This window comes from Oryx dammah, unplaced genomic scaffold, assembly GCF_014754425.2.
Source record: "Oryx dammah isolate SB20612 unplaced genomic scaffold, SCBI_Odam_1.1 HiC_scaffold_19, whole genome shotgun sequence".
Taxonomy (NCBI): domain Eukaryota; kingdom Metazoa; phylum Chordata; class Mammalia; order Artiodactyla; family Bovidae; genus Oryx; species Oryx dammah.
In genome coordinates, this window is record NW_024070203.1 from 52,288,677 (window position 1) to 52,300,853 (window position 12,177).

The following is a 12,177-nucleotide window of genomic DNA, read 5'->3' on the forward strand; positions in this document are numbered from 1 at the left end:
AAAATAAAAAGAAGGGCTAAATCAAAGAGACATTACTAAAGGGGAAGCAAGAGAATTTTGTTACTAATTTCATTTGAGAAGAGATAGCAGTAGAAGATAAATTACATGAATCCTTGATTCTAATACTCTGGGGTTTTAAATCTAATTTGGAGAATGATTATATGATGTTATTGGAAAAAACAGAGGCAGGTTTAATCTTGAGCTACCAAAGCAAATAATATTATTTCATTTTCATTTTAAAGTACAGTTTACTGGAAGAGTATCTATTATATTGAATATATATATATATATAAATTTTCAAATTGGCCAATACTTCACAATCAGTTTGAAAATATGAAGTATGAATTAGTAAGTTGAAAGTTAGTGTTCTAAGTTAGTATTCACATTTTCTCTGGAATCCAACTGTTTAAACATTATATTCAGAGTTATTGTGACTTGTTAATTAAATAGGATAGAACATGGTCTAACCTATGTTTTATGTAGTATACACTAAGGTTTCATAGACAGGAAAATAATATTTCAATAAATATGAAAGTTCTCTGGAAGAAAAAATCAATTAAAAATATATAATCTGTTTATGGGACTAGGTAAACTAATGAAAACAAAATTTAAAGTGTTAAAACACATTTCATATCTATCCCCACTACAAAATGAAACACTTTGTTTTATTCACATATTAGTAATCAATGATACTGGTAATAGTATAGCTTTATATTGATGACATATATATAAACTGCTAGCCTAAATATTTGTAAATGATTAAGATTTAAAGCCAGTTTATTATCAATATTTAGAAACTATTCAAAAACTCTTCTTTGGTGGCCTTTGACTTATTCTTTTGAATTTTTATAATTGTCTCATTTCTTTATGGGCTTCACTGGTGGCTCAGTGGTAAAGAATCTGCCTGCAATGAAGAAGTGGCTTCTATTCCTTGGTTGGGAAGATCCGCTAGGAAGGAAATGTCAACCCGCTCCAGTATTCTTCCCTGAGAAATCCCATGGACAGAGGAACTACTGGCCATGGGGTTGCAAAAGAGTCAGACACAACTTAGTGATTAATCAACAATACAAAACTTTAGAAATGGAAGCCTGACAGATATCTAACCCTTAATGTTGATTTCAACTCTACCCTAACTATTGGTAGAATAAATTGATGAGCAAGAAAGAAGAACTGGAATTATTCCCATAATAACATTATTTTCCTGGAGGTAAAGCAAAATTTACCCCTATTGTGTGAATGTATGAAGTAGAAAATAAATACTCCTCATGTACTGTTTATATCAGAAATTTTAGTTTATAATATACAATCAAGAAGGCAAAAACTTTAAAAATACTTGGAAAAAACTTCAATGTCTATGAGAAACAAAGTTAAAAATAAAATGAGATGGCTATATGTTTTTCTCTGTCTTTTTCAGCTATATAGAATACTTTGTATAAATCTAAAATTACTTTTGTTTGCCATAGAATCATGTTAGAAGTGAGACTGGCAGTGGGTTCTCTGGATGTGATCTGATAGATCCTCATTCATTATAGAATAAAAAATTAATAATCTAGCTTTGAATAAACAATGAAGAAGTTAGCTTCAGATTTACCAATTCAATCAAATTTGAATAATTTTAATGATTTTATAATGCTCAAAATTCTCCAAATCAGGCTTCAGCACTACGTGAACCATGAAATTCCAGATGTTCAAGCTGAACCAGAGATCAAACTGCCAACATCCATTGGTTCATCAAAAAAGCGAGAGAGCTCCAGACTGTGTGGATCACAACAAATGGTGGAAAATTCTGGAAGAACTGGGAATACCATACCACCTGACCTGCCTCCTGAGAAACTTGTATGCAGGTAAAGAATCAACAGTTAGAACTGGACATGGAACAACAGACTGGTTCCAAATAGGAACAGGAGTACAAAAATTAAAGAAACTTGGATCTATCTGCACATTAGGTGAACTATAATGGTCCAGGATAATGTGTTTTAAGAATTGTAAAGCTACAGCCATATGTTTAATACCAAAGCTCATGAACTATTAACAGTAAATATGTTAATCCAGGGGGATATGCAAATAAGATTATTGTACTTTTGGTCATGCTTAGTGTCTCTAACCACTTGTCAGAAATATTAAAATGTAACTTGGCTATCACACAAGGAAAATAAAGTAAAATTTTAAAGTAATTCCATTTGGAATAACTTTTAACTTTCTTTTCACTTGGAGGAGTCATTTTCAGCTTAAAGTTTCAGTGTAAAATTCCACTTCTCATTGATTTTCGTCAGTAATTATGCCTTTTCAATTTTTTTCTGATTTCCTGGTACAGTTTGCAATTTTATGTAAATTATTTATATTTACTGAACATGTACCATTTGAAATTTACACATTATTCTACTCACGAATGTGAAAGTGTTAGTCACTCAGTCATGTCTGATTCTTTGCGAACCCATGGACTGTACCCCTGCAGACTCGTCTGTGCATGGAATTCTCCAGACAAGAATACTGGGTAGGGTTGCTATTCCTTTCTCAAGAGGATTGAACCTGGGTTTCCTGCATTGCAGGAGGCTTCTTTACTGCCTGAGCCCCCAGGGAAACCCTATTTTATTCATGAGCATATTGTGATCAGTGAACTTTTTCTATCATTGCTGCAAGGCAAGGACTCTGACCATCTCTTGCTAACAATTCCCTGAATGGCAGTCTTATCTGTCACTTACCTATTTAAGGGATGTAGGGACTGGCTAAGGAACTCTGTGTTATTTTTTCCCAGGTCTAAAAGCCATTAAAGTCTCATGTTAAGATGATTGCCATTGCAGAACAAAAGGGACCTGGATTCTTGAGCCACTGAAATGGGAGAAACTCCATCAATCCACATGGGGTTTGCTTGAGTAAGAAATAAATTGCTAATGTATTAAGCTGGGCTTCTCTCGTAGCTCAGTAGGTAAAGAATCTGCCTGCAGTGCAGGAGACCCAGATTAGGACCCTGGGTTGGGAAGATCCCCTGGAGAAGGAGATGGCAACCCACTCCAGTATTCTTGCCTGGAGAATCCCATGCACAGAGGAGCCTGGCAAGCTACAGTCCATGGGGTCCCAAGAATTGGACACGACTTAGGGACTAAATCACCATCGTGTTAAACTATTGAAATTTGTGGGTTTCTCTTTGTGGGAGTCCTCATATGCTTCTATATTCCTACTTTCTAGCTATCTTTCTGGGGCTTCCCAGGTGGCGTTAGTGGTAAAGAACTCGCCTGCCAATGCAGGAGACAGAAGAGATGTGGGTTTGATCCCTGGATTGGGAAGATCCCTGGAGGAGGGTGTGGCAGCCCAATCAAGTATTCTTGCCTGGAGAACTGACAGACAGAGGAGCTTGCCAGGCTATAGATAGCCTGGCTATCCTGCTAAATTTTCAGTTTCTTATCTAACACATAGTCACTGCTTAAAGGGCAAATATAATAATAATAAATCATTCTTGGAAATTTTGCTTACAGTAACTATTAGAATGAAGCAATCATTCTTTAAATTTTTTCAATATTTTTTCTTCCAGTATTATTGAAATATAATTGACATACAATACTGTATAAGTTCAAGATGTACAGCATAATGATTTGGCTTATGTTTTGAAATTATTACCTCAACAAATTTAGTGAATATCCATCATCTCATACAGATACAAAATGAAAGAAAAAATATTTTTCCCTATGATGAGAAATCTTAGGATTTATTCCCTTAACTTTCATAGATAACCCTCGCAGGTGTTAATATTAATCACATTGTATGTTACGTTTATCTCATAACTGTAAGCTTGTACATTTGACCTTTATTACTATAAAAATTACAATATTATTGACTATATTTTCCACAATGTACATTTTATCCCCATAACTCATTTATTTTATTGTAACAAGAAATTTGTACTAACTTTTCCTAATATATTTCACTCATCCACGTGACTGGACTTTCCCTTTAGCAACCACCTGTTTGTTCTAAGACTCTCTCTTTTGTTATGTTTGCTTATTTTTTTTTTTTTTGTTATTCTTATTCATTTGCCTTGTTTTTTAGATTTCAGATATAAGTGAAATCATATTGGTATTTGTCCTATGCCCCTTAGTCATTCATTACCCTCTATATTCATCCATGTTGTCACAAATAGCAAGATTTTATTCTTCTTATGATTGTGTAGATATATATTTATGCCACATCTTCTTTATCCTTTCATCTATTGATGTGTATTTAGGTTGCTTCCATCTCTTGGCTATTGTGAGTAAAGCTGCAATGAATATATGAATGTGCATATCTTCTTGAATTAGTGTTTCTGTTTTCTTTAGAAAAAATACCCAGAAATAGAATTGCGGGATCATATGGTAGTTCTATTCTTAATTTTTTGAGGAACTTCTAAGCTGTTTTCCACAGTGACTGCACCCATTTACATTTCTATCAATGGTGCATGAGGGTTCCCTTTTTGCTCCATCATCACCAGCACTTTAGCATAGTTTTTGATAATAGCTATTCTGATAGGTGTGAGTTGATTCATCACTGTGGTTTTGATTTGCATTTCCATGATAACTACTGTTGTTGATTACCTTTTTATGTGACTGTTGGAAGACTGTATGTGTTCTTTGGAAAAGGTCTATGCAGATCTTGTGCCCATTTTTTAATTGGGCTTTTTGACTTTTGATGTTGACTTTTGATGTTTGATTTTATGAGTTCTTTGCACATTTTGTATATTAATTCATTGGACACAATGTTTACAACTATATTCTCCCATTTGATAGGCTGCTTTTTATTTTGTTGATAGTTTTCTTTGCTGTGCAAGACTTTTCAGTGTTTCATTTTTGTTTTTGCTTCCCTTGCTTAAAGAGATATGCTAAAAAATATTGTAGAAACTGATGTCAAGTAACTGTCTATATTATCTTTTAGGAATTATATGATTTCAGGTCTTATATTTAGATCTTTAATCCATTTTCTTTTTCTTGGGGATGGTCTTGATCCCTGTCTCCTATACAATGTCATGAACCTCTGTCCATAGTTCATCAGATACTCTGTCTATCAGATCTAGGCCCTTAAATCTATTTCTCACTTCCACTGTATAATCATAAGGGGTTTGATTTAGGTCATACCTAAATGGTCTAGTGGTTTTCCCACTTTCTTCAATTTAAGTCTGAATTTGGCAATAAGGAGTTCATGATCTGAGCCACAGTCAGCTCCTGATCTTGTTTTTGCTGACTGTATAGAGCTTCTTCATCTTTGGCTGCAAAGAATATAACCAATCTGATTTCGGTGTTGACCATCTGGTGATGTCCATGTGTAGAGTCTTCTCTTGTGTTGTTGGAAGAGAGTGTTTGCTATGACAAGTGCATTCTCTTGGCAGAACTCTATTAGCCTTTGCTCTGCTTCACTCTATACTCCAGGCCAAATTTGCCTGTTACTCCAGGTGTTTCTTTACTTTCTACTTTTGCATTCCAGTTCCCTATAATGAAAAGGACACCTTTTTGGGGTGTTAGTTCTAAAAGGTCTTGTAGGTCTTCATAGCTGTGAAAAGAAGAGAAGCGAAAAGCAAAGAAGAAAAGGAAAAATATATCCATTTGGATGAAGAGTTCCAAAGAACAGCAAGACGAGATAAGAAATCCTTCTTCAGCAATCAATGCAAAGAAATAGAGGAAAGCAATAGAATAGGAAAGACTAGAGATCTCTTCAAGAAAATTAGAGATACCAAGGGAACATTTCATGCAAAGATGGGCTTGATAAAGGACAGAAATGGTATGGACCTAACAGAAGCAGAAGATATTAAGAAGAGGAGGCAAGAATACACAGAAGAACTTTACAAAAAAGATCTTCATGACGCATAATCATGATGGTGTGATTACTCACCTAGACCCAGACATCCTGGAATGTGAAGTCAAGTGGGCCTTAGTAAGCATCACTATAAACAAAGTTAGTGGAGGTGTTGGAATTCCAGTTGAGCTATTTCACATGTTAAAAGATGCCGTGAAAGTGCTGCACTCAATATGTCAGCAAATCTGGAAAACACAGCAGTAGCTACAGGACTGGAAAAGGTCTGTTTTCATTCCAATTCCAAAGAAAGGCAATGCCAAAGAATGTTCAAACTACCACACAATTGCACTCATCTCACATGCTAGTAAAGTAATTCTTAAAACTCTCCAAGCCAGGCTTCAGCGATATGTGAACTGTGAACTTCCAGATGTTCAAGCTGGTTTTAGAAAAGACAGAGGAACTAGAGATCAAATTGCCAACATTCACTGGATCATCAAGTAAGCAAGTGAGTTCCAGAAAAACATCTATTTCTGCTTTATTGACTATGCTAAAGTCTTTGATTGCTTGGATCATAAAAAATTGTGGAAAATTCTGAAAGAGATGGGAATACCAGACCACCTGACCTGCCTCTTGAGAAACCTGTATGCAATCAGGAAGTAACATTTAGAACTAGGCATGAAACAACAGACTGGTTCCAATAGGAAAAGGAGTACGTCAAGGCTGTATATTGTCACCCTGCTTATTTAACTCATATGCAGAGTATATCATGAGAAACTCTGGGTTGGAAGAAGCACAAGCTGGAATCAAGATTGCCAGGAGAAATATCAATAACCTCAGATATGCAGATGATACCACCCTTATGGCAGAAAGTGAAGAAGAACTAAAGAGCCTCTTGATGAAAGTTAAAGAGGAGAGTGAAAAAGTTGACTTAAAGCTCAACATTAAGAAAACTAAGATGATGGCATCTGGTTCCATCACTTCATGGCAAATAGATGGGGAAACAACGGCTGACCTTTTTTGGGGCTCCAAAATCAGTGCAGATGGTGATTGCAGCCATGAAATTAAAAGACACTTGCTCCTTGGAAGGAAAGTTATGACCAACCTAGACAGCATATTCAAAAGCAGAGACATTACTTTGCCAACAAAGGTCTGTCTAGTCAAGGCTATGATTTTTCCAGTAGTCATATATGGATGTGAGAGTTGGACTATAAAGAAAGCTGAGCACTGAAGAATTGATGCTTTTGAACTGTGGTGTTGGAGAAGACTCTTGAGAGTCCCTTGAACTGCAAGGAGATCCAACCATTCCATCCTAAAGAAGATCAGTCGTGGGTGTTCATTGGAAGGACTGATGTTGAAGCTGAAACTCTAATCCTTGGCCACCTGATGCTAAGAGCTGACTCATTTGAACAGACCCTGATATTGGGAAAGATTGAAGGCAGGAGGAGAAGTGGATGGCAGAGGATGAGATGGTTAGAAGACATCACTGACTCAATGGACATGAGTTTGGGTAAACTCCATGAGTTGGTGATGGACAGGGAGGCCTGGCACACTGAGGTTCATGGGGTCACAAAGAGTTGGAAATGACTGAGCGACTGAACTGAACTGAATCCATTTTGAATTATTTTTGTGTATGCTGTGAGAAAATATTCTAGTTTCCTTTTTTACATGTCCAGTTTTCCCAACACCACTTATTATAAGTGCTGTCTTTTCCCATTGTATACTTTTGCTTCCTTTATCATAGATTAATTGACTTTAAGTGAATTGATTTCAGAACTGTTTATTTGATTGCATTTATATGTCTGTTTTTATGGCAATAGCTTTGCCATATAATTTGAAGTCAATAAGCATGATGTCTCTATCTTTGTTCTTTTCAAGATTGCTTTGACTTTGGGAGTTCTAAGTTAAATATACAAACTAAGGGGAAAAAAATAAAGCAGAGAACGATGATGAGACAAGGTTGTTGGTTTAAATCTTAGAATGAGTGGCCAAAGAAGACTTTAATGAGGAAGTGGTTTTTGAATAAAGGCCTACAGGAAGTGGGGGAACTAGCCTTGTGTACAAATGAGGTAAAAATTCCCACGTAGGGAAAGGAGCCTGTGTGAATGTGGAAGTATTTCCAGTCTATACGAGAAACTGCAAGGAGCACTGGGAATGAGAGTAAGATGTTGGGGGGAAAGAGTTAGCACATTCAGAGAAATAATAGGAACCCAGTTCATTTAGGGTTTTGAAAATCATGGTAAGGACTTCGGCTTTCATCTGAGATGTAGGGTCTTTGGAGGATTTTGATGACACAATATGAACTAGGTCTTGATGGGATCACTCTAGTACTGTGTTGAGAAGAGACAAATGATAGTACTGAGATAAGAAAATCTATAGATGGCTTATTGAAATAATCCAGATGAAAGATGCTGGTGTCTTCAGCCAAGTTGGTAACCATGATGGAGTGGAAAAGTAATAAAATTCTGAATATATTTTGGTATTTGAGATCATGGGATTTAATACCAGATTAGATATAGGGTTGAGAAAAAATTAAGTCAAAATGACACTGTGAGTATTTACTTGAATTATTGGAAGAATGAAGTTGCCTTTAAGTAAGTTGGGAAAGATAGAGAAGGAGCAGTCTTAGGGGAATATCATAGAGTAGTTTGGGATGTGTTAAGTTTGAGGTGTAAATTAAATTACTAAGTGGAGAGGTTAAGGTTCTTGAAAATATGGGCCTATCATTCATAGGGAAGTCCAGGTGAAAAATATAAATTTGGAAGTTGTCAGCATAAATATATGGTATCCCAAGCCATAAAGTGGATGGTACCATCACTATAATGATTGAAAAGAGAATAGCTTTAAGAACAGAGTCCAGAACATTCCAACAACTGAGTCAGAGATAAAAAACAAAAGCAATAGACTTTGAGGGGGAATAACCAAAAAGGTAGGAGAAAATTCACATGAAAGTTGTGTTTTGAAAGGTATGTTAAAAAAAGAGAAGAAAGAAAATCTTAAGGAGAGAATATTTAACTCTGTCAAATAGTGCTGACTGGTGAAATAGGATGAAGCCTGAGGGATGACTGTTGGATTTAGTAAAGTGAAGGCCACTGCTGAAGTTGGTAAGGATTTCTTCACAGTAATAAAATGGAACCTAATTTCCTGGGTTCAACAGAAGATGGGAAGGGAGACCACTATGCATAGATACTTTCAAAGAGTTTTGTTATTAAACTGAAGCTAAGTTATAGGTGATCTAGACAGAGGAACTGAGTCTAGGCAGTTTTATTTTTCAAAAAAAAAAGGTTAAAAAAGTATCTTGTTGCATTCTAATGGAATGATCCAATGAAAAGGGAAAAGTTGAGAATGCAACATAAGGAATAGAAAGTTGCTAGATTCATTTACTGTGTAAATGGTTGTTTTGCCTTACTTATGACCATTGAGTTCATCCACAGTAGTAGTAGAGAATAAGGAGTGCTATTAGTACAGATGCAGGCAGGGAGTTCAGTTCAGTTCAGTCGCTCAGTCTTTTCTGTCCTTGTGACCCCAGGGACTGCAGCATGCCAGGTTTCTCTATCCATCACCAACTCCCAGACCTACTCAAAGCCATGTCCATCGTGTCGGTGATGCCATCCAACCATCTCATCCTCTGTCATCCCCTTCTCCTCCTGCCTTCAATCATTCTTAGCATCAGGGTCTTTTTAAATGAGTCAGTTCTTCAAATCAGGTGGCCAAGGATTGGAGTTTCAGCTTCAACATCAGTCCTTCCAATGAATATTCAGGACTGATTTCCTTTAGGATGGACTGGTTGGATCTCCTTGCTGTCCAAGGGATTCTCGAGAGTCTTCTCCAACACCACAGTTCCAAAGCATCAATTTTTCCATGCTCAGCTTTCTTTATAGTCCAACTCTTATATCCATACATGACTACTGGAAAAACTATAACTATCACTAGATGGACCTTTGTTGGCAAAGTAATGTCTCTGCTTTTTAATATAATGTCTAGGTTGGTCATAAATTTTCTTCCAAGGAGCAAGAGTCTTTTAATTTCATTAAAATTAATGAAATAACTGTTTGCAGTGATTTTGGAGCCCCCAAAGATAGTCTCTCACTGTTTCCATTGTTTCCCCATCTATTTGCCATGAAGTGATGGGACCAGATGCCATGGTCTTAGTTTTCTGAACGTTGAGTTTTAAGGCATCTTTTTCACTCTCCTATTTCACTTTCATCAAGAGACCCTTTAGTTCTTCTTTGCTTTCTGCCATAAATGTGGTATTTATCTGCGTACCTGAGGTTATTTATATTTCTCCTTGCAATCTTGATTCCAGCTTGTGCTTCATTCAGCTTGGCGTTTCCTATGATGTACTGTGCATATAAGTTAAATAAGCAGGGTGACAATATACAGCCTTGATGTACTCCTTTCCCAATTTGGAACCAGTCTGTTGTTTCTAGAACCAGTCCAGTTCTAGCTATTGCTTCTTGAGCTGCATGCAGATTTCTCAGGAAGGAGGTCAGGTGGTCTTGTGTTCCCATCTCTTTAAGAATTTTCCACAATTACTTGTGATCCACACAGTCAAAGGCTTTGGCGTAGTCAATAAAGCAAAAGTAGATATTTTTCTGGTATTCTCTTGCTTTTTCGAGGATCCAGTGGATGTTGGCAATTTGATCTCTGGTTCCTCTACCTTTTCTAAATCCAGTTTGAACATCTGAAAGTTCATTACTCATGTACTGTTGAAGCCTGGTTTGGAGAATTTTGAGCTACAGTAAAGACAGTTTATGAAAGTTCTGGTTTTGTTGATTCTAAATTCTCACTGAAATAGAAGGCAAAGTCATGAGCTAGGTGTGAAGAAACTGGAAGTTTTGGGGGTAAGAGGAGAACAATTATCTAAGGTAATAGATGGGAAAGTAGATTAGGTAAATATAACATCTAGAAAAGGAAATTACAACCCATTCCAGTTTTCATGCTTGGAAAAATCCCATGAACAGAGGAGCCTGGTGGGTTGCAGTCCTTGAGGTTGCAAAAGTTGAGACATGACTTAGCAACTAAACCACTAACACCAACAAATTTAACATCATTCACAATAAGGTTTAAAGGCTCTTAAATTTTGTCATCACGTGACACCAATCAGTACTATTATGCATTTTTTTCCAGTCAAGGTTAGCCTCACAGTTCCTGGGATATAGATAGTGGAAAGTTACATTTAACCAGAGGTTATTTTTTTTTTTGGCCACGCAAGTGGAAGGAATTAAGAAAAAAGTTTATATAATAATTTACCATAAATTGAAGCTGGTCTATGCTTAGTTGCTCAGTTGTGTCCAACTCCTTGTGACCAATTGACTGTGGCCCACTGGGCTCCTCTGTCCATGGGGTTTCTCCAGGCAAGAATACTGGAGTAGGTTGCTATGCCCTCCTCCAGGGGATCTTTCCAAGCCAGGGATTGAACCCAGGTCTCCCACATTGCAGGCGGATTCTTTACTGTCTGATCCACCAGGGATGCCCATGAATACTGAAGTAGGTAACCTATCCTTTCTCCTTGGGCTGGGAAGAATCGAACTGGAGTCTCCTTCATTGCAGGTGAATTCTTTACCAGCTGAGCTACCAGGGAAGCCGAAATTGAAGCTAGATATTAGGGCTTCCCTCATAGCTCAGTTGGTAAAGAATCTGCCTGCAATGCAGGAGACCTCAGTTCAATTCCTGGGTCAGGAAGATCTGCTGGAGAAGGGATAAGCTACCCACTCCAATATTCTTGGGCTTCCCCAGTGGCTCAGCTGGTAAAGAATTCACCTTCAATGTGAGAGACCTGGGTTTGATGCCTGGGTTGGGAAGATCCCTTGGAGAAGGGAAAGGCTACCCACTCCAGTATTCTGGTCTGGAGAATTCCATGGACTATAGAGTCCATGGGGTCACAAAGAGCTGGACACAGCTAATTGACTCTCACTTTCACTTTCAAATATTAATAACAAAGAAAGTACATAAGGGGACTAAGCAGCAGTGAAAATTGGTAGGATAAATGAATTCTGATAAAGTAGTGGGGAGGAGAAGTATTGGGGTCACTCCACTGACTCTTGCTGATAAAATCTTTAAGTCCTGTAGAGGAGAAACAAGGGCGCTTGGATAATTCTTAATATTGCTGATGGTGGTTTGCAGAGGGGATTTATTCTAACACCATAGTTTCCCTCTCCTTCTGATTGTCTTGAGTCCAGGTGTTTTGACAAAATGAATCCAACAAAGCTCATTCATTTAGTAAAGCTGAATGGTCATTCTGAATGACCTGAATGTGGTCAATGTTATCACTTTCAAAATTAAACTGTAACCATCAAATTTGAGCTGTCTTATTTCTTCCACCTTTTTCTATATTCAATAGTAAAAATTCTTCTAACCAGATAAGTAGAGCAAAAGCAACAGAGATCACCCACTTTCTAGAGAATTATTGTTTGATGGAGT